This window comes from Bos grunniens, chromosome 3, assembly GCF_055505025.1.
Source record: "Bos grunniens cultivar Pamir isolate PY7600 chromosome 3, Bosgru_T2T1.0, whole genome shotgun sequence".
Classification (NCBI taxonomy): Eukaryota; Metazoa; Chordata; class Mammalia; order Artiodactyla; family Bovidae; genus Bos; species Bos grunniens.
Genome location: NC_141167.1, coordinates 121,067,914 through 121,091,793, shown reverse-complemented (window position 1 = coordinate 121,091,793; position 23,880 = coordinate 121,067,914). Strand labels below are relative to the sequence as shown.

The window sequence follows — 23,880 nt, the reverse complement described above, 5'->3', positions numbered from 1 at the left end:
AAGTTTACAGTCATGTAATTTTGACCAAAAGACCAACCAAATCCCTAAATGAGTTTTTAGACAATCTGTTCAAGACAGACAATTATGTCAAAACTGGTTAAAAAACAAATGGCTTTTTTTTTTTTCCAGCATGCAGCCTTTGGCAGCCTGGTTTATTTCATTTACTATTGTTTTTTTTGTTTTTTTTTTCTTTTTTTTTATTATCCAGAATCTACAGTTTATTTTAGAGTTCACTCTGCATGTTGTACATTTTATGGATTTACAAAAATGCACAGTGACATATATGCAAAAACAACAACATATCATCACTCTGGCTAATTTGGACATGTAGTTTTTAGAGTCAGGAAAATCAATTCCAACTCCAGCCAGTCAGCTAGTTGCAGAAAAATAAAATAACTTCATACATAGCTAGTTAACCTCCTCTTATCCCTGACTCTCTTTCTCTTACTCCTTTTGTAATTCTTAGAGATTCTGTTAGTCATAGGAAGAAACTCCCCAAACCTGGTCTCCTTATCTTCTTTTTTCCAATAATCTTGTCCTCAGGCTTATCCCAGCTACTAATTCCCATAAGCGTAGCCTAGATGGGGCTTCTCCGCCACGGCACTACTGACGGTCAGGCCAGATTAGTCTTTGTTGTGGAGGCTCTCCTGTGCATGGATGTTTAGCAGCATCCCTGACCTCCACCAGGTGTCTGAAGTATCTTCTCCCCTTCCAGTTGTGACAACCAACAATGTCTTCAGACAACCACAGATTTCCCCTATTCAGGGGTAAGTTGCTCCTGGTTGAGAACTGCTGCCCCAGATCCTATCATCAATACCTGTGCCCCCTCCACAATCTTATTTCAGGCTCTCTACCTCTGATCTTTCCAGAACATTTCCTCCAAAACCCTGATTTTATTGAATCCTTCAGCCACATTAAAACCCAGAATCCATCAGTCCTGCAACCCTTTTACAGTCTCATCCATTCTGCATCTCTACCAGGGCAGCTGATCACAGATGGAGAAAAGCACACAATCCCACTGACTGGGCTTCCCCTTAAACCCATGACCATTAACGTCAAACAGGACTCTTAATGGTGCCGAGCAATCCTCCCACATCCTCTCTCCGTCAAGGATCCACTTTCCTAAATGACTACTTTATGCCTTCTCTTTAACCTCAACTGGGGACCGCCCCCGCTGCTTCTGCTCAGCTAATGACTGTGCTGCCTGTTTCCGTGAGAAAACAGAATCGGAAGAGAAGCTCTCCGTGTCCCCAACCATATCCTACCCTCCCTCCGCCTGCATCTGTGGCCTGTCCTTCCTCTGCAGGAAATGTGTGTGCCCCTCTCCACTGTGCGCTGCGTCTCATCTCTCAGTCACCTAGAGACACTGATCTAGCAACTCTCGCTTTTTCTCCTGAGTTTTTCATTCTCTACTGAGTTACTGTCATCAGCCATAGAACTACATACATTTATATAGTATTTATTATTCTATATATACTATATACTTTAGCGGAAAAAAATCTTGACCCTGCATTGCCCCCCAGGTAGGATCTCTTTGCCCTCTTCTAATCTACAAATCTTAAAATAACTGTCCACAGTCACTGTACCCATCTCCCTCCTCCCATTTTCTCTTGAATAAACCCTGTTCAGACTTTCATCCCCAGCACTCCACTAAAACGGTTCTTGTTAAGAAATCCAATGACTTCCATGCGGCTAAACTGACAGTTAATTCTCAATCTCATCTTATTGACTGAACTACATTAGATACAATTGATCACTCCCTCCTTGGAACAATTTTTTCCCCCCAATTTGGTATTAGTATCTCATCCCTTTTGATTCTCTCATCAGCTCCTCCTTTTCTAGTCCCCTGACCTCTATATGCTAGATGGCCCCAGATCATCCCTCTGAACTCTTAAAAATCTTTTTTAATTTTGGCTGCACTGGGTCTCTGTTGCAGCCCAAGGGGGCTTCTGTTATTGTGGAGCTCAGGCTAGAGAGCACATGAGCTCAGGAGCTGCAGGACATGGGCTTAGTTGCCCTGCGACATGTGGATTCGTAGTTCCGTCCAGGGGTCGACCCCGTGTCCCCTGCGCTAAAAGGTGGATTCTTAACCACTGGACCACCAACGAAGCCCCTCACCCCTCTGACCTCTTATCTAGTCATTCTCTTGGTGACCTCATCTAGTTTCAGGGCTTTAAATATCTCCTAAATGCCGATGACTCCCGTGTACACACACACACACACAAACATACATATGCAAGTGTTTACCCAACAATGTCACTTGAATCTAACTGGCATCTTAAATTTAACAATGTAAAGATGATTCCCACTTCCAAATCTGCCCTCCACTTTAATAAGCGACAACTCCAGCCTTCCAGTGGCTGAGGTCAAAACTCTGGACACCTTTCTTTCTCACAATTTACCTCTAAGCCATCACAAAACATGTGTCTCCACTAAAAATATATCTAGAAATGGAGCTCTGCACGCTCTTCCAATGCTACCATCTTGGTCCATTCCACCATCATCTTGCACTTGGGTTATTTCTGTGACTTCCTAAGCTGGTTCTCTCTTCCACCCTCAGCCACTTAACTGCAGCCAATACACAGGTCAGAGAGATCTTGGCCTCTCTGATCTTATCACTCTACACAAAACGCTCCAAGGATTCCCCACATCAACCAGGATCAGGTCTGAGCACTCACAGTGGCTCATAGAGCCCAGGGTAAGCGAGCCCCGACCACCTCTCAGACTTCATCTCATCTCCTGCACTTTCCCCCAAACATGCTGAGTAGTCACCCCACCGCCTGGCCGTGCCTCTGCCTCTGCCCGTGGTGAGCCCCAGGACAGAGAACAGCGCAGATGAGGAGATGGGAAGTCGTCATGCATGAGAACGAAGAAGGGCCATCAGCCGAGAGAACTGCTAGGAGTAAGGTACTCTGCACAGCTGATCTCAGGGAGAAGTTTCAGCAGAGATTTACACTGCGTGTGGTAACATGCACATCAAAGAATCCCGAAGTGCTTACAGCAGTTTCTGATCAGCTGTGAGGAACCCCTTAGAAAGTTTCTCCTGTGTGGGGGAAGAGAAAGGAAAACATAGATCTCCTTCTCAGACTACATTCCATGTAGCCCAAGCCAGGGATGAATTCACTGGATTCTTAAACAATTGGAAATGGTTTGCTTTGTTCAGCCTTTTTTTTTTTAAAGTGACTAGGAGTATTATGGAAGTGCATAGTAAAATTATTCATAGAAGAGAGTTTTAAGGGGCTAGTTAAAATGGCTAAAGAATGCAAATATAAAGAACACTGAGATGTAGAGAAACTATTGTTCTAATCCACGTCATCCCATGTCACTGTAGACTGGACTCCCAGTCTGAATAAGACATTACATAGGTATTTTTTAGGCCTCAGATTTACGATTATGGAATAGTGACAAAAATCATTGTGAAAAGTATTAAAATTGTGGTTTAAAAACTCATTGCTAGGGGGAAAGGTCTCCTGCTGATTCCTGGAAAAACCTTGCCTCAGGAATAAAAACATAGAAATGAAATAAAAAGATTAAGTAATATGCACATGTTTTTACAACTGGCCAACTTTGTATTCTGAGTTACATATTAACTTACAGATAAACTTCAGAATGGAAACCAGAGCTGTTCTGATGTGCTCTAGGAAATAAATTTCTAAATAAACTGCTGCTGCTGCTTAGTCACTTCAGTCATGGCTCCTCTGTCCATGAAATTCTCCAGGCAAGAATACTGGAGCTGGTTGCCATTCCCCCCTCCAGGGGATCTTCCCAACACAGGGATTGAACCGGGGTCTCCTGCATTGCAGGCAGATTCTTTACCACTGAGCCACCAGGGAAGCCCTGTAAATGAACTATGTTGCCACTCAAATTTTCAATTTGAAAATATATTTTGAAGATCATTATCACTCCACTCAGCAGTGGGGTGATAATGATCTTCAAAATATATTTTCAAATTGAAAACACCTGCAAAATCATTTGACAAATAATCACAAAGTTGTGAAATCAACTTGCTAAGGGTCATTTCTACAGTAGTCAAATACAATACCCAAAACTTGATATTCTTCCATTTTGGACGGAAACCTGAGCAGTTTAGGGGGAAAGGGGGTACAAATACAGAATACAAACAACATCCATCACAACCACAAAGAAAAAAAGCAAATTCAAGAATGTTTGCCCAAAGAGCTACTCCTGATATGATCTATTTCAAATGATTGAAGTAATACAATGTCAATCATGTCTCCCAACTAACATGTCAATATGCCCTTTAACACCAGTAAACTCTGATACCACAAAATCATTTTAAATGCACTGGAGTAGCATTACTACGAACTAATTGCCTGGTTTAAAATAACAACGTTTTCACTGTTATTGTTGAAGCAATTCCTTGTCTTGTTAATGCTGGGTCCATGGGTCGTACCCTGGTTTGTAAAAACCTTACCCTTTTAACAAACACTGTTAAAGTTTTCCTTGAAATTGAAAGGCTTTTGTTTCGACATTTTTTTTTAAGCGCTTAGATGTTACCAGTATATTTTCCTCTTTAAAAGAGTACAATCAAGCAATCTAACAGCTTTCTGGCTTATTTCTTGTCTGCTGTTGGTCCACGGTGACAGTCTGATATTGTAATATATCCTAGCACAAGCATAAATATGACTTATTAAAACACAGTAAAAGAGAGGGACGAGAGAGAACACTGAACACAAAATTAAGACTAGCGGTCCTGACTGTAACAGGGTGGCCAGGGCAGGATGTGTGCAGCCCACACTACTGGTTGTGTTTAATTTCTTAGGCTAGGCAGTGAGGGCATGGGAGCTGGGGTTTGTTTGTTTGGGCCACACGGTCTGTGCAAGGCATGTGGGATATTATTTCCTTACCCAGGGATTGAACCCATACCCCCTGTAGGGGACTCTCTTAACCACCGGACCACCAGGGAAGTCCCCATGGGAGCTCGTTTTTAATGTGCACTCCGAAAAGTGTATCCACATGCATGCGCTCACGTGCGTGCACACACACACACACACACACACTCTTTCTTTTGTATATATTTTATTTCTCATAATAAAAACTGTTTATCTTTAAAGAGAGAAAGGAAGGTATCAGTAGGTATTTACAGATTACTTATTTAATTCCCAAATGCTCCAGTGAAAGCATCCAGCTCACGCTGCTCTCCCAGTGCGGCTGTGACTCCCTGGGCGGATGAAGGGAAGTCAACGGGCCGTGTGTGTCGGCAGAAACAAGGCCGGTGCCAAGTCAGAGGCCAGTCTGCGGCCAACGAGGGCGGCCTTCTGCCATGCATCACGGCTGTTCTGGCTCTGCCTCAGCTTGGTGGCACAAGGTAAGAGAGGCTACAAAAATATACTCTATTCAAGGAGCCATAAGTATTAATAAATTAAGCTATTCGTCAGGAACATGCAGTTATACTTCAGGCCACAATCTAAACAAAAGTGACTTCCTCCCCATGCCTGCCCCACAGGCTTCACCTGTGCTGCTTCACATCCTGCCTTTCCCCTCAAGGCACCCTCATCCTCCACAGGGGCCAGCTGCCCGCCAGGGGCTGGTCCTCCTCTGTTTACCAAGCCACGCCTGCCCATCAGTGTGCTGACTGTCTGAATGGTGAGGGGGAAATGAATAGATTAAAGAAATGAATCAGAGACCAAACTCGACTCATTTGAGCTCAGCCATAAAAAATTATACTTGCTTCACAAACGATGGCTTCAGCATAATGCCCAAGACAAAACTGCAGAGATTACTCAGGGTTAAGTTTGGAGGCTGACATCATCTTAGAGGAAGCTTAGATACACAGCCTCCAAAAGTCACCTTCCTATTTAGACGAGAAAATCCCAAAGGCAATTCATCTTCTGAAATGTTCAATTAAAAAAAAAAAAAAAAGTTATGTACTATCACTAACACACAGGATCACCAGATTCCCCTCAGAGTTGATTCCTTCCACTCACGATTGATGGTGAACTGGCCACATCTCTACCCTTAACCTTTTTGCACCAACAAAGACCTTTCTGTTTCTCAAATGAGAGATTCAAAAGGTCCTCAATCAGACCAGTCATTGCACTGATCACTTGATTCCTTAAAGCACTGGCATTTCTTGCTTGCCCTCCTCTATGTATGCACTGTTCATCTTTCTTTCCTTGCTACGGCTTTCCTTCTTTCAATCAACCATTATTCTTTCAAACCATGCTGGGACTCGGCTTCTGCCCTGAGTGGACTGACAGTCACGTGGAGACAAATGAACAAACATCTATAGTACAGTGGCAGAGGCACCTGGCCCGGCTGCGGGGATGTACCCAGAATGGCTTAGAGACAGAGCAGTTTCCACCAAAATCCAAAGTCTCCAATCAAGCAGTCAACACAAACGCCACAACCTGAACTGTATCTTCTGTGTCCAAATATTTGTCCAAAATTGTCAAAACATTTCTCAGTTTTTAGCAAGCAAGTGAAAATAAGACACTTTGGGGAAGAAATCAGATAATTTTACTTCTGACAGAGTATAGTGGACTAAATGTTCAGCATAAAAAACATGTTGTAAGCTCCGGAGGCATATCCATGGATAACAGAATAACACTCTCACATGCTCTGTATTTCCCAAGTGCTGAAATGGCAAAAGACCAAGCAAAAGGCCACTGTACTGTAAATCTATATTTCCAAACTCTCAAATTTATATTATTAGAAGGCCTACAATATATTAGAAGATATTTGATCCAAAATGTCATCTAAGCCAAAAAAGGCTAATACAAAATATTTTAAGAACAGCAAAACAAAAGTATGTGCCTATAGTTGATTGCAAGGAGGATATTCCTTGTCTCCAAAATAAGACAAAAAGAAAAAGAGCAACAGCAAACCACCACTTCAGTGCTCACTATGGGTTAAACATTATCAAACTCTGGTACATTTATTATTTTCCAACATCACTGTTGACTATTATCTGTTGGATGGAAGCTCAGAGAGGCAAAAAACTTGCCCAAGTGACTTATTCAGCAGTTGCAGAACCCTCCGATCCAAAGCCTAGCTCTGTTCACTACGCTATTTATCAACCTTTAACAAAGTCCTAATATTATTCAAACAAAAATTTTACAGGGAACCCCATACACAATGAAGATAGGGGTAGTTTTCATATACAAGTCAGACAAGAAGTACTCAAAACTTACTATAATAAATAAGTTCCAGAAGTAGAACACAACACAATGGTTCCAAACCTTGTTTATATTTTGGAATCACCTAGAGAGCTTTGAAAAATAGTGATGTCTATTGAAACAACGCTGTCTGATATTGTACCAATGGATATACGTCATTATACATTTATCCAAACCCACAGAATGTACAATACCAAGAACGTAAACGATGGACTTTGACTGATTATGATGTGTCGATGCAGGTTCACCCATTGTAATAAGTGTGCCACCCTGGTGGGGATGTTGATAACGAGGAAGGCTATGCACGTGTGGAAAGCAGAAGGAATATGGATACATGGCTACGTGCTCAGTTGTGTCTGACTCTTTGCGACCCCATGTGCTGTTGCCTGCCAGGCTCTTCTGTCTATGGAATTTTCCAGGTAAAAATACTGGAGTGGGCTGTCATTTCCTACTTCAGGGATCTTGCCAACTCAGGGATCAAACCCACACCTCCTGCCCTGACAGGCAGATTATTTACCATTGCACCCCCTGGGAAGCCCGGTATATGGTTATACAACCTCCCCATTTTTCTGTGAAAAATACAGTCTATTTAAAAAATACTGGTGCCTATGTCCTGCCCCTACTCCCAGGGGTTTTGATTTAATTAGTATACTTGTGGCCTAGGCATCACGATTTTTTAAATGCCCTCAGGGGCTTCCCTGGTGGCTGTGGCTCAGATGGTAAAGAAGCTGCCTGCAATGCAGGAGACCCAGGTTCAACCCATGGGTTGGGAAGATCCCCTGGAGAAGAAAATGACAAACCACTTCAGTACACTTGCCTGGAGAATTCCATGGATAGAGGAGCCTGGTGGGCTACAGTCCATAGGGTCACAAAGAGTCAGATATGACTGAGCAACTAACACACACACGGGTGATTCTAAACTTGTAACCACCATCCAACACACCAATGAGATGTTGGACTCTACTTACGATACTATAATAAAAAAGACTATGCTGAAGCAGATGAGCCAAGCCTTGCCTGGCATTTAATTGAATGTAGGCCGAAGCAAGTTGACCTGTAAAATACATATTAGTGTACATGCGTGGATCTGAAGCTTTCAAAAGATGTGGCAGTGCTCTACTGCACTGTTAAATGCACACTCACAAGTTTAAATGTACACATAGAAATTACAAAATCCTGCTTTATTCTGAAGAATGCACTCGCTGCAGGAGTTAACATGGTGGCAGTATCCAAAGTCCCCAAATTATGTATATAATTTAATGTCCGGCATGCTATTCCTTATTATTATTTTAATTGTTAAAAATATACTTTAGAGGGCTTCCCTGGTGGTCCAATGGCTAAGATTTTGCGCTCCCAATGCAGGGGGCTGGGGTTGATCCCTGGTCAGGGGACTAGATCCCACATGCTGCAACTAAGACTCAGAACAGCCAAATAAATAAATAAAATAATTACTTTATAATCTTTATATATACACACATATATGTGTGTATGTGTGTGTGTATATACATGTGTGCTAAGTTGCTTCAGTCATATCTGACTCTTTGCGACCCTATGGCTGGTAGCCAGTCAGGCTCCTCTGTCCATGGGGTTCTCCCCATGGAGAATAGGGCAGAATACTGGAGTGGGTTGCCACACCCTCCTCCAGGGGATCTTCCTGAACCAGGGATTGAACCCAGGTCTCTTATGTTTCCTGTACTGGCAGGCAGGTTCTTTATCACTAAGTCCACCTAGGAAGCCCTAGCACCACCAGGGAAGCCCACACACACACACACACACACATATATATATATATACACACACACGTACATACACACTTCAGAATCAAACAAAATGTACATCAAACATTTGGAAATTCTAAAGTACTGTTCCTGAAATCCCCTAGAAGTCTACTGATGAGAGCTTGAAACAACGCTTATCTGCTTGGTTTTTGAGAAATTCAGGTTTAAGTGTATAAAACCAGGGTCTACTACCATAGCAACCTGAAGCTGGACAAACAGACTAACCACATTTTTGTTTGTTTGTTTTTGTAAACTTTAAACATTTTTTTAAAATGTTGGGTGTGCCCGATTTTTTAAATGTTGGGGCACACCCAATTAACAATGTTGTGGTAGTTTCAGGTGGATAGTGAAGGGACTCAGCCACACATATACATGTATCCATTCTCCCCAAACTCCCCTCCTATCCAGGCTGGCACCTAACACTGAGCAGAGTTCCACGTGCTATACAATACGTCCTTGCTGGCAATCCATTTTAAACACAGCAGTGTGTACATGACCTTCCCAAAGTCCCTAACTATCCCTTCCCTGGCAACCATAAGTTCATTATCTAAGCAGACCAACCACATTTTAACCACACAGGGGGAAATGAATTAAATGAGAGAGGAAATATTCAACCTTTATAGGGCCACAGGTATGTATTGAAAGAGCTGATCTTACCTGGTGATTCTTTGGGCAGGTTCTGAATTAAATGCAAATTTGTCCATGCTAGTTTTTAATTTAAAACCCAGTTTAAAAGCTCCCTTATTTGCTTCCAAGCTTTTCAAAGCGACATCCTCCTTCTCCTGCTTTATATTTGGTGAGGGTGATTGCTGGTGGGCTGGTATTAGCTTGCTCTTGCTTCCTTCAACATGCCATGCAGCTGGCACATTTCTGGGCACCATTGGGAATGAGGCCACCTCTGAAATCCTACAGAATCCTGACTCCACCTAAACAGGACTTCAGGAAAAATCTCCCTGATCTGACCACCTCTTGCCCCCCACTACTCAATATTTCTTGCATGCCCCTCTACAACTGCAGTCTACTGAAGCTGCACTTTCAAGTGAGAAGCCAAAGCTTTTTGATACTTAGTCCTGCAATTGTCCTGAACTTCACTATGACTCAAGACTCTGAAAGAAAGAACCTCATCTTCTTTGCCCTGTGTGTACCCAACACCGGAGACAGTTCCTGGTGGTCACAAAGTTCTCAGGAACATTTAAGGAGTAAGCAGACAGGTTGCATTTTTAGGATGCCTATAATGTGAAGCTTTGGTTAATGAAACGTATAAGTACCCTTGAAAAAGAGAAGAAAGAAACCAAGTTGCCCTAAAATGGAAATCTAATTCCACTCAAACTCTCTGGCTCTTAGAAAAATCTGGCAAAACAGTTCAGATTAATTAGTACAAATTTACAACTCCCCAAAGAGTTCAAGTGTAAATGCTTACCCTTGGAAAAAAGTAAAATACAAGACAAGAATGAAAATATGTGCCCTCTTTCCTGTTGAGATTCAGGCTTTGTTAAAATAAAACAAAGACAGTAACATCAATTAAAGAACTGACTTATTATAGCAAATAAGTGCTAGGTTCTGCGGGGATGCAGTCTCATTAAATACTATGCACATATACAAACACACAAGAATGTATACAGCAAATATTAGACGCATACAGCATGCAGAGTCAGAGCATAAGGGAGGACACAGAAGAGCCCTCCAAACAAGGCTTACAGGCTGCCTGATCTGTATTTTATTTCCTGTTTATACCACCTTATCGTCCCTATAAAAGTTCCTATAAAGCATCTCCCTAAAGTAGCAAATAGACTACATGTAGTTAATTAAAGTTGAAGTTTGAGAAATGAAGAGGTCAGGGAGTATTTTAGGGAAAATATACTAGAGTTTTATCTAGAATGTTGAGAAGAATCAAGACAGATAGGAAAAGCACTTTGCAGAGACAGAAAAGCATGAGACACCGTTTCAAAACGGATTGTGTAGATTAGTTTGGCCAGAGTAGAAGACAATGTTATAGCTGAAAGGGGGGACTTCCCTGGAAGCACAGTGGAAAAGAACCTGCTCGCCAACACAGGGGACACAGGTTCGATTACTGGTCCGGGAAGATTCCACATGCCTTGGAGCAACTAAGACGGGGTTCCACAAGTACTGAGCCCAACTCCAGAGCCTGAGCGCTGCAACAAGCCGCAGCAGTGAGAGGCCTGAGCGCCACAGCTGCAGAGGAGCCCCGGCTCACCACAACTGAGAAAGCCCTTGCACAACAACGGAGATCTGGTGCAACCAGAAATAAGTAAAAGTACTGCAAAATAATAATAAAGTTGAAAGGGTAAGCTGAGAAGCTGGCACCTCATCCTGTGAGCAAATGGGCAACACTGCATATTTTTAAGTTGGGCAATAAGGTAAAAGTGGGCTTCTTGGCAGAGATGTGAAGAAACACAGAAAAATGAAGAAAAGGAGAGGCATTTTGAATATTTTCTCAAACAATTTTTGTTTCGTTCATTCTGCCCCCAACACTGGACAAAAAGTAGAAAAACTCCTCTAAATCTTTCAAAAGCAACACTACTACTAAAAAACCAAATTATTTTTACATTTTTTAACCTACAAATTGACTTTAGATACATAAAGGATATTTTTAAAAACTAAGAATTGTACATATATAATTTCTTTGAAATAATTAATAGTAAGGAATTCTACATAATAATTGGAGAAGGCACTGGCACCCCACTCCAGTACTTTTGCCTGGAAAATCCCATGGACGGAGGAGCCTGGTGGGCTACAGTCCATGGGGTCTCGAAGAGTCGGACACGACTGAGTGACTTCACTTTCACTTTTCACTTTCATGCATTGGAGAAGGAAATGGCAACCCACTCCAGTGTTCTTGCCTGGAGAATCCCAGGGATGCAGGAGCCTGGTGGGCTGCCGTCTATGGGGTCTCACAGAGTCAGACACGACTGAAGCAACTTAGCAGCAGCAGCTACATAATCATATTTGTCATATGGTTGCCAGTTTCAGTTTCTTGAGGTTATTTTTTGACAGCATAACCATTTTGATGAAAATCTTGCTAAAATGCATTATTTTTCTTCTATCTTCATAAAAAGATAACACAGTGAGTGAAGATTTGCAGAGAAACAATATTTACATAGTTGTGAAGCATTCCTCCACAAGATAGGTATTAATCAGAGGGGAAAAGTAGTTCCTTTACAGTGGAGAAATAGGGCAGGCACTGTGAAAATGCAGTGAAAGTGCCTGGTCCTAACCACTGGCCTTCATGCATGCCTGCTAAGGCACTTCAGTTGTGCCGTGACCCTAAGGACGGTAGCCCACCAGGCTCCTCTGTCCATGGGCTTCTCCAGGCAGGAATACTGGAGTGGGTTGCCATGCCTTCCTCAGGGTTGGTAGACTTTAGGAAATACACATTAAAGTATTTAAGGATAAAGGTGGCGCCGCCCACCCTCCACAGTATTAAAGGATAAAGTACCAACATTTCTGCTGTTTTTACACAGTTGAAAGATATACATACAAGGATTAAGAAAATGTAATAAAATATGAACATTTGAGATATCTGGTTGAACAGTAGACGGTATTCTTTGCATTCTTTCACTACTTTTCTGTAAGTCTAAAATTATATCAAAATAAAGATGAAAAGTGTGAAGTCAAGTGGGCCTTAGAAAGCATCACTACGAACAAAACTAGTGGAGGTGATGGAATTCCAGTTGAGCTATTTCAAATGCTGAAAGATGATGCTGTGAAAGTGCTGCACTCAATATGCCAGCAAATTGGGAAAACTCAGCAGTGGCCACAGGACTGGAAAAGGTCAGTTTTCATTCCAATCCCAAAGAAAGGCAATGCCAAAGAATGCTCAAACTACCGCACAATTGCACTCATCTCACATGCTAGTAAAGTAATGTTCAAAATTCTCCAAGCCAGGCTTCAGCAATATGTGAACCGTGAACTTCCTGATGTTCAAGCTGGTTTTAGAAAAAGCAGAGGAACCAGAGACCAAATTGCCAACATCTGCTGGATCATGGAAAAAGCAAGAGAGTTCCAGAAAAACATCTATTTCTGCTTTATTGACTATGCCAAAGCCTTTGACTGTGTGGATCACAATAAACTGTGGAAAAGTCTGAAAGAGATGGGAATACCAGACCACCTGACCTGCCTCTTGAGAAATCTCTATGCAGGTCAGGAAGCAACAGATAGAACTGGACATGGAACAACAGACTGGTTCCAAATAGGAAAAGGAATACGTTAAGGCTGTATATTGTCACTCTGCTTATTTAACTTATATGCAGAGTACATCATGAGAAACGCTGGACTTGAAGAAACACAAGCTGGAATCAAGATTGCCAGGAGAAATATCAATAACCTCAAATATGCAGATGACACCACCCTTATGGCAGAAAGTGAAGAGGAACTAAAAAGCCTCTTGAGGAAAGTGAAAGTGGAGAGTGAAAAAGTTGGCTTAAAGCTCAACATTCAGAAAACGAAGATCATGGCATCCGGTCCCATCACTTCATGGGAAATAGATGGGGAAACAGTGTCAGATTTTTTTTTTGGGCTCCAAAATCACTGCAGATGGTGACTGAAGCCATGAAATTAAAAGACGCTTACTCCTTGGAAGGAAAGTTATGACCAACCTAGATGGCATATTCAAAAGCAGAGACATTACTTTGCCAACAGAGGTTCATCTAGTCAAGACTATGGTTTTTCCTGTGGTCATGTATGGATGTGAGAGTTGGACTGTGAAGAAGGCTGAGCGCCAAAGAATTGATGCTTTTGAACTGTGGTGTTGGAGAAGACTCTTGAGAGTCCCTTGGACTGCAAGGAGATCCAACCAGTCCATTCTGAAGGAGATCAGCCCTGGGATTTCTTTGGAAGGAATGATGCTAAAGCTGAAACTCCAGTACTTTGGCCACCTCATGCGAAGAGTTGACTCATTGGAAAAGACTCTGATGCTGGGAGGGATTGGGGGCAGGAGGAGAAGGGGACAACAGAGGATGAGATGGCTGGATGACATCACTGACTCGATGGACGTGAGTCTGAGTGAACTCTGGGAGCTGGTGATGGACAGGGAGGCCTGGAGTGCTGCGATTCATAGGGTCACAAAGAGTCGGACATGACTGAGCGACTGAACTGAACAGAACTGAAAGATGAAAAATAAATACATTACTTTGTTGAAATTTTGGCTTACTCTTTGGTAACTCAGGACTTGTGTGGACAGCAAGAACACTATTAATTTAGTTTTACCCTCTGGGGCCACTCAGATATGTAGGACTACTTGCCTCTATCCAGTTGCCTCCAGTCATGATTATTTTTCAACTTTTGTACGTTAAAATTTAAAAATTTTCTTACAATTATCATTCCAATCAATTGTCAGTATTGCTGACTGCAGTTTGCCTTCAGCATACCCTATTCCACCTCCTGATTAACTGCTCTAATCTATTACAGGCTCGGAAATTCATCTAGTTCATATTTATTTTACAGATGAAAAGACTCTAGTCCAGAAAGGGTAAGGAACTTACTGAAGGTATTCATTATCATCAAGAACAGAAAAAGGATTTGAACAATTCCAAAATACTTTTTGTGACATCATGCTAATTTGACTGGTGCATAAAATAAGAGGAAATTGTCTCTTAATAAAGAACTGTGTTATACTGAGGTCAGACTTGTGGTTACCAAGGGGGAAGGGGGAAAGAAGAGGGATGGATAGGGAATTTGGGGTTGGTAGATGCAAATTATTACATTTAGAATGGATAAACAAGGTCCTACCGTAAAGCATAGGAAACTATATAGAATCTGATGGGATAAAAAAAGAATGTATATGTGTGTACAACTGAGTCACTGTTGTACAGCAGAGATTGGCACAACATTGTAAATCAACTTTTCTTCAATAAAAAAATTTTTTTTAATTAAAAGAAAAAAAAAGGAACTGTGTTACAAGTAAGGCTCAGGAACTATAAGGTGTGGGCTTTATCATATTAGCTGTCCCTTGGCCTTTTTGCTTACCTTCAAATGGCCAGACAAGCCTTTGCAGATTATCAAAGTGTTGAGTACATTTCAAGATTTCCTCCAAACTTATTGTTTATTTAAAAAAGAAACCCACATGTTTCAAAATCTCCAGATATTTTATTGCTTACTGAATAGCTGGCTAAATTGCCCAAAGCTTAGATTATTATCCACCTATATTCATATACACAAGAGACAACAATGCCACAGAAGAGCAAAAGGAGGACATATGCTAAGTCATCTGTAAACAAATATAGTATAAAATGTATAACAAGATTTTAGAACACTCTGTTCCTCCAAAAGTATTTTTACAGATATTTTCTGATAGCTGAAAGAATCTTCCGCCTCCTGACTTACTGTAAACATCTAATGGAGTGAACGCTCTTGAAATAATTCCTTGGGATCACTCCCCTCAGAGGACTGGCATTTACTCAAAGGTTTCTGAATGATAAGAACTGCTTAGAACAACAAAGTCTGTCAAGTGGTTGAAACTGCCATTACGAGGAAGCTAGTATGAAACGTTTCAAGCCACAAGACATTTTGGAATAATTTCCAAACCCAAATGTTTATATAAACGTCCAATTTAATAAATCTATATAGGAAATTACCCTGGTATCATAAGAATGAGGAAGTTCTTTAGAGCTGATATGAAATAATCTCCAAGACATATTAAGAGAAAAAAGCAAAAGGTAGACACACCATATATAAAAATTAACTCAAACTTATCACTGACTTGAATGTAAGAACTAAAACTATAAGACAACATAGTTTTTAGGTATGGTAAAAGTATGAGTGACAAAAGAAAAATAGGTAAATTGGACTTAAATTAAAAATCTTTGTGCCTCAAAAGTATCAAGAAAGTCAACCCACAGAATGGGAGAAAATATTTTCAAATCAACTATCTGTTGAGGGACTTATATCTAAAATATACAAGTAATCCTTACAATTCAATAATAAAAAGACAGACTAATTAAAAGATGAGCAAAGAACTTGAATAGATATTTCTCCAAAAGAAGACATACTCAATACACGTGACCATTAAGCAAATGAAAAGATTCTCAAACATTACTAATAGTTAGGGAAAGGCACACAAAACCACAGTGTGATACACGAGGCGACGATCTTCGGTTTCTGAACGTTGAGCTTTAAGCCAGCTTTTTCACTTCCTCCTTCACCTTCGTCAAGAGGCTCTTTGGTTCTTCTTCGCTTTCTGCCATTAGGGTGGCGTTATCTGCATATCTCAGATTATTGATATTTATCCCGGCAATCTTGACTCCTCCAGCTTGAGCTTCATCCAGTCTGGCATTTCGCATGATGTACTCTGCATATAAGTTAAATAAGCAGGGTGACAATATACAGCCTTGACGAACTCCTTTCCCAATTCGGAACTAGTTCGTTCTTCCATGTCAGGTTCAAACTGTTGCTTTTTGACCTGCTTCTCAGGAGGCAGGTAAGCTGAGAGATGGTATTCCCATCTCTTCAAGAATTTTCCACTTTGTTGTGATCCACACAGTCAAAGGCTTTAGTGTAGTCAATGAAGTAGAAGTCAATGTTTTTCTGGAATTCCCTTGCTTTTTCTATGATCCAATGGATGTTGGCAATTTGATCTGTGGTTCCTCTGCCTTTTCTAAATCCAGCCTGGATATCTGGAAGTTCTCGGTTCACATACTGTTGATTACTGTCGCTATTCAAAAACAGTATAACAAGTATTGATAGGGATGTGGAGAAACTAGAACTCTACATTGCTGGGAATGTAGAGAGTGGGAATGCAAAGTAGTGCAGCCCTTTGGAAAATAAGCCTGGCAGTTCCTCAAATGGTTAAACATGGGGGTACCACGCCCATCACCTGATGAATGGATAAGGTGTGGTACATCCATACAATGGAATATTTTTCAGCCATAAAAAGAAACAAAATATTGATACATGCTGTATCATGGATGCACCTCGAAAACAGCCAAGTGAAAGCTGAATACAAAAGGCCCCATAGTATGTGATTCCATTTACACAAAATTTCCAGAATACGCAAACTCACAGAGACAGGAAGTAGACTGGTGGGGACTGGGAAACAGAGGGGAATGGGGAGTGACCACTAATGAATACAGGGTTTTATTATGGGGAATGAGTATTGTAAAACTGGATAGTAGTGATGGCTGTCCTATTCTGTGAATCATTAAACAAACAAAACAAAACACTGAATTCTACGCTCTTAAAGGGTGAATTTCACAGTATGCAAACAGTATCTCAGTGAAGTTGTTTAAAAAAAAAAAGAAGTTGCTGAACAATGTGTATGGAATGCTACTGCTTACAGATTTACTCACATTTCCATAATACATCGCTGGAAAGATACAATGTTAGAAAGCTAACATTGGCCTCCTCAGCGAGGGACCTGGAGACATAGGAAGATGATATAGGCATATTTTCCATTATGTATTCTTTTTAAACTTCTGAACTATGTCAATATAGTGCTATTCAAAATTTTTTATTAGAAATAAAATGGAATTGGAAAATGTTTTTAATAGACTGGCTCTTTCCACTGGCTTGACAATATAAAGCTGTATGCAAAACAATATACTCAAATGCTGTAGATGGTAATAAGTTATTAAAATGAGCCTTAAGTAACAGAAAATCAGTACAGTTTCCTTTTCTATCCTGTTTAATTCTGGGTCCATTAATTTCCCTTTTGGTATTCTACTGCTTTGTATCTCAGCGGCTCTTTGATGAAGTAATTTTCTGTACCTCTCTTAATTGAAAAGAAACCCAAACTTAAATTTCTTCAACTTCAGATCAAATTCCCGAACTTGTTAAAAAAAAAAAAAAAAAACAGCAAGATAACGTATTTTTTTAAATATACATATTTTATCGAAGTATAGTTGACTCACAATGTTTCAGGTGCACAGCAAGGTAATTTAGTTACACATACACACATATATTATTTTCCATTATAAGTTATTATAAGATATTAGCTCTAGTTCTCTGTGCTATACAGTAAATCTTTGTTGTCTGTTGCATATCTATTTTTTTAAATTAGAAATCTAGTATTCTATTCATACCAAGTCAAACAAGTAGAGTCAAAATGTCATAAATTTTTTAGCTAGGCAACAAATCATAAGTTTTCTGATTATATACATATATTACACATACTATTTATATATATGTATAGAAAAGCTTTTCTACTACACTTGATAAAGGCTTGAGAAGAACGTCAAAAAAAAAAAGAGATGGAGAAATTGGAAAACATAAACGAAGTGAAATGGGAACATTGAATATGAAATAGAAAAAGTAAAACAAACTAGATAAAAGATCATCATAGTCCAGTTGTTTTTCAATACAGCTGCTCATTAGCAACATATGTGGAGCATTGGAGAAAAAAAGTAGTATCTGGGCATTTGTGTTTTTCAAAAATTCCAAGATAATTCTGATACGCGTCTGGATTTTAAAAAGTGATTAGAGATTTCTCTATTACATGGTAGTTTTTATGATACAGATTTCTATTATTTACCTGTTAACCAATCATGATTCAACGGTATTGAGTAACAGTTCCTCATAATCACATAATCACAATGGTAAAAGATGTTTACTAGTTTTCACAATCAATAGCCAGACAAAAAAAAAAGATAATTACAAATGTAAGCCAAAATGAAACATGATTAACCTAACAATATAAAATAATTACATACAGTTTGAGGGGTCAAGGAGAGCGATGTGATTAAGTGGAAATGCATGCACACATGTTTTCATTTGCCCAACCAGTCTATGTTTTTTGGTTGGTGCATTTAATCTGTTTACAATTAAGGTAGTTATTCTCTTTTTTGGGGTCTAGAAGGTCTTGTAGGTCATCATAGAATCGTTCAACTTCAGCTTCTTCAGCATTACTGGTCAGGGCATAGACTTGGATTACTGTGATACTGAATGGTTTGTCTTGGAAATGAACAGAGATCATTCTGTCGTTTTTTGAGATTGCATCCAAGTACTGTATTTCAGACTCTTTTGTTGACTATGATGGCTACTCCATTTTTTCTAAGGTATTCTTGCCTACAGTAGTAGATATAATGGTCATCTGAGTTAAATTCACCCATTCCAGTCCATTTTAGTTCACTGATTCCTAAAATGTCGATGTTCACTCTTGCCATCTCCTATTTGACCACTTCCAATTTGCCTTGAATCATGGACTTAACATTCCAGGTTCCTATGCAATATTGCTCTTTACAGTATTGGACTTTACTTTCATCACCAGTCACATCCACTTTTTGCTTTGGCTCTGTCTCTTCATTCTTTCTGGAGTTATTTCTCCACTGATCTCCAATACATATTGGGTACCTACCAACCTGGGGAGTTCTTTCAGTGTCCTATCTTTTTGCCCTTTCATACTGTTCATGGGGTTCTAAAGGCAAGAATACTGAAGTGGTTTGCCATTCCCTTCTCTAGTGGACCACATTTTGTCAGAACTCTCCACCATGACTCGTCCGTCTTGGGTGGCCCTAGATGGCATGGCTCAAAGTTTCATCAAGTTAGACAAGGCTGTGGTCCATGTGATCAGATTGGCTAGTTTTCTGTGATTGTGGTTTCCAGTCTGTCTGCCCTCTGATGGAGAAGGATAAGAGGCTTATGGAAGCTTCCTGATGGGAGAGACTGACTGAGAAGGAAACTGGGTCTTGTTCTGATGCGCTAAATCTTTAATGCAATTTTATGTTGATGGGCAGGGCTGTGTTCCCTCCCTGTTATTTGACCTAAGGCCAAAATATGGTGGAGGTAATGAAGATAATGGTTCAGTTCAGTTCAGTTGCTTAGTCACGTCCAACTCTTTGCAACCCCATGGACGGCAGCATGCCAGGCCTCTCTGTCCATCACCAAGTCCCAGAGTTTACTCAAACTCATGTCCATTGAGTCGGTGATGCCATTCAACCATCTCATCCTCTATCGTCCTCTTCTCCTCTCACCTTCAATCTTTCCCAGCATCAGGGGCTTTTCCATTGAGTCAGTTTTTTGTATCAGGTAGCCAAAATATTGGAGTTTCAGCTTCAGCATCAGTCTTTCCAATGAATATTCAGTACTGATTTCCTTCAGGATGGACTGGTTGGATCTCCTTGCAGTCTAAGGGACTCTCAAGATAATGGTGACCTCCTTCAAAAAGTCCCACACACAAACTGCTGCACTCAGTGCCCCCAACCCTGCAGCAGGCCACTGCCGACCCATGCCTCTGGATTTAGAAAAGGCAGAGGAACCTGAGATCAAATTGGCAACATCTGCTGGATGATCAAAAAAGCAAGAAAGTTCCAGAAAAACATCTACTTCTGCTTTATTAACTATGCCAAAGCCTTTGACTGTGTGGATCACAACAAACTGTGGAAAATTCTTAAAGAGATGGGAATCCAGATGAAGCATAAGGAGGAATCAAGAGTTTTGGGAGAAATATCAATAATCTCAGATATGCAGATGACACCACCCTTATGGCAGAAAGCAAAGAAGAACTAAAGAGCCTCTTGATGAAAGTGAAAGAGGAGAGTGAAAAAATTGGCTTTAAACTCAACATTCAGAAAACTAAGATCATGGCATCCGGTCCCATCACTTCATGGCAAATAGATGGGAAAAAATGGAAATAGGAAGAGACTGTATTTTGGGGGGGCTCCAAAATCACTGCGGATGGCGACTGCAGCCATGAAATTAAAAGACGCTTGCTCCTTGGAAGACAAGTTATGACCAACATAGACAACATATTATTAAAAAGCAGAGATGTTCCTTTGCCAACAAAGGTCCATCTAGTCAAGGCTATGGTTTTTCCAGTGGTCATGTTGGACTATAAAGAAAGGTGAACGCCAAAGAATTGATGCTTTTATGGTGTTGGAGAAGTCTCTTGAGAGTCCCTTGGACTGCAAGGAGATACAACCAGTCAATGCTAGTGGAAATCAGTCCTGAATATTCATTGGAAGGACTGATGCTGAAGCTAAAACTCCAATATTTTGGCCACCTGAAGCAAAGAACTGACTCATTGGAAAAGCCCCTGATGCTGGGAAAGATTGAAGGTGAGAGGAGAAGGGGATGACAGAGGATGAGATGGTTGGATGGCATCACCAACTCAATGGACATGAGTTTGAGTAAGCTCCGGGAGTTGGTGATGGACAAGGAGGTTGCAAAGAGTTGGACATGACTGAGTGACTGAACTGAACTGAACTGATTACCATTTTCTGAATTGTTTTGGGTTTATTTTCTGTAGGACTTTTCCTTATGTTTCCTGCCTAGAGAAGTTCCTTTAACATTTGTTGGAAAGCTGGTTTGGTTGTGCTGAATTCTCTTAACTTTTGGTTGTCTGGAAAACTTTTGATTTCCCCATCAAATCTGAATTAGAGTCTTTCTGGGTAGTGTATTCTTGGTTGCAGATTCTTCCCTTTCATCACTTTAAATATATCATGCCATTCCCTTCTGGCCTGGTGAGTTTCTGTTGAGAAATCAGCTGGTAGCCTGATGGGAGTTCCCTTGTATGTTATTTGTCATTTTTCCCTTGTTGCTTTTAGTATTTCATCTTTGTCTTTAGTTTTCATCAGTTTAATAACTATATATCTCGGTATGTTTCTCCTTGGGTTTATCCTGCCTGGGATTCTGTGTTTCCTGGACTTGGTTGACTATCTCCTTTCCCGTGTGAGGGAAGTTTTCAGCAATTATCTCTTCAAATATTTTCTCAGGTCCTTTCTCTCTCTCTTCTTCTGGGATCCCTATAATGCAAATGTTGGTGTGTTTAATGTACCACAGGTCTCTTAGGTTGTCTTCAATTTCTTTTCATTCTTTTTGTGGCAGTGATTTCCGCCATCCTGTCCTCCAGGTCATTCATCTGTTCTTCTGCCTCAATTATTCTGCTATTGATTCCTTCTAGTGTATTATTCATCCGTTTGTTTGTTCTTTAGTTCTTGTGAAGTGAAAGTCGTCAGCCATGTCTGACTCTTGTGACCCATGGACTGCAACCTACGAGGCGCCTCTGTCCATGGAATTCTCCAGGCAAGAATACTGGAGTGCATTGCCTTTTCCTACTCCAGGGGATCTTCCCGACCCAGGGATCGAACCCGAGTCTCTAACATCCCTTGCATTGGCAGGTGGGTTCTTTACCACTAGCATCACCTGGGAAGCCCGCTGACTTAGTTCTTATAGGTCTTTGGTAAATATTTGTGCATCTTCTCCATTGTTTTCCCAAGGTCCTGGATCATCATCACTGTCATTATTTTGAATTCGTTTTCTGGAAGGTTGTCTACTTCCACTTCATTTAGTTATTTTTCTGGGGTTTTATCTTGTCCCTTCATCTGGGACACAACTTTCTGCTTTTTCATTGTGATTAACTTTCTGTAATGGGTTTTTGTTCTAGCTGCTGTGGGATTGTTGTTCTTCTTGCTTCCTTTGTCTGCCCTCTGATGGACGAGGTTAAGAGGTTTGTGTAAGCCTCCGGATGAGAGGGACTGGCAGTGGGAAAAATTGCGTCTTGCTCTGATGGACAGGGCCCTGCTCAGTAAAGCTTTAAATCCAATTATCTGCTGATAGGTGGGGTTGTGCTCCTTCCCAGTTAGTAGTTTGGCCTGAGGCGACCAAGCCCTGGGGTCTGTGGGCTCTATGGTAGGGTTAATGGCAAACTCCAAGAGGGCTCACACCAAGGGGACTTTCAGGCTGCCAGTGCCCATTGGCATCTAAGATTTTGGATTTTACTCACATTTGATTCTTCCCAATAATCAGTTCAGAACCTAAAACCCAAGATTCTCAGTGTAAAATAAGAGTCCAACTTACTTAAATTTAAAAATAAGAGTCCCTGACATTTTTCCAAAGAAGAAATGCAACAGGCAGATGAAAAGATGTTCAACATCACTAACCATCAGGGAAATCCAAATCAAAACCACAAAGAGACATCACCTCACACCTGTTAGAATGGCTAATATCAAAAAGTCTACAAACAAAAAATATTGGCAAGTATGTGGAGAAAAGGGAAGCTTTCTAACACTGTTGGTGGGAATGTAAATTGTTGCAGCCATTGTGGGGAAAAGTATGCAGGTTTCTGAAAAAACGAAAAAGAGAACTATCATATGACCCAGTAATTTCACTCCTGGGTATATATCCCAAAACAACAACAACAAAAGAAATACTAATTCAAAGAGATGTGTGCACCCCAAAGTTCCTAGGCGCGTATTTACACTGCCAAGACATGGAGACAAACTAAGTATCCAGCAACAGATGAATGGATGAAAACCATGTGAGACACACACATACAAAATAAAATACTCCTCAGCCATAACAAAGAACGAAAGTTTGCCATTTGCATCAACATGGATGGACCTGGAAGGCACTCTGCTAAGTGCAGTAAGTCAGAGAGAGAAAGACCAACACTGTATGATATCATTTATATGTGAGATCTAAAAAGCATAACAAGCTAGTGAATGTAGCAAGAAGCAGACTCGGACGCAGTGGTTAGCACTGGGGAGGCAGGAACGGCAGCGTCGGGTACAGGAGGGGGAACACAAACTACCAGGCGTAAGACAAACTCACGGACATACTGCACAGGGCGAGGGAGCCTACACCTTGTAATCACTGTAAATGCAAAGTAGCCTTTAAAAATGGTGCAAACACTGAGGAAACAAGAATTGAAAGAGACACGTGTACCCCAATGTTCATCGCAGCACTGTTTACAATAGCCAGGACATGGAAGCAACCTAGATGTCCATCAGCAGATGAATGGATAAGAAAGGTGTGGTACATATGCACAATGGAGTATTACTCAGCCATTAAAAAGAATACATTTGAATCAGTTCTAATGAGGTGGATGAAACTGGAACCTATTATACAGAGTGAAGTAAGCCAGAAAGAAAAACACCAATACAGTATACTAACACATATATATGGAATTTAGAAAGAAGGTAACAATAACCCTGTATACGAGACAGCAAAAGAGACACTGATGTATAGAACAGTCTTTTGGACTCAGTGGGAGAGGGAGAGGGGGGAATGATTTG

General features: G+C 40.7%; 1 protein-coding gene and 1 pseudogene across 2 annotated transcripts in view; one reads left to right on the top strand and one right to left on the bottom strand.

Annotated features, from left to right (window-relative positions):
* The window catches only part of MPZL1 (myelin protein zero like 1), an 82,176-nt gene that overhangs the window by 28,307 nt on the left and 29,989 nt on the right, over positions 1-23,880 (bottom strand). The window lies entirely within an intron of this gene.
* The window catches only part of LOC147377120 (uncharacterized), a 48,368-nt pseudogene continuing 29,678 nt past the window's right edge, over positions 5,191-23,880 (top strand).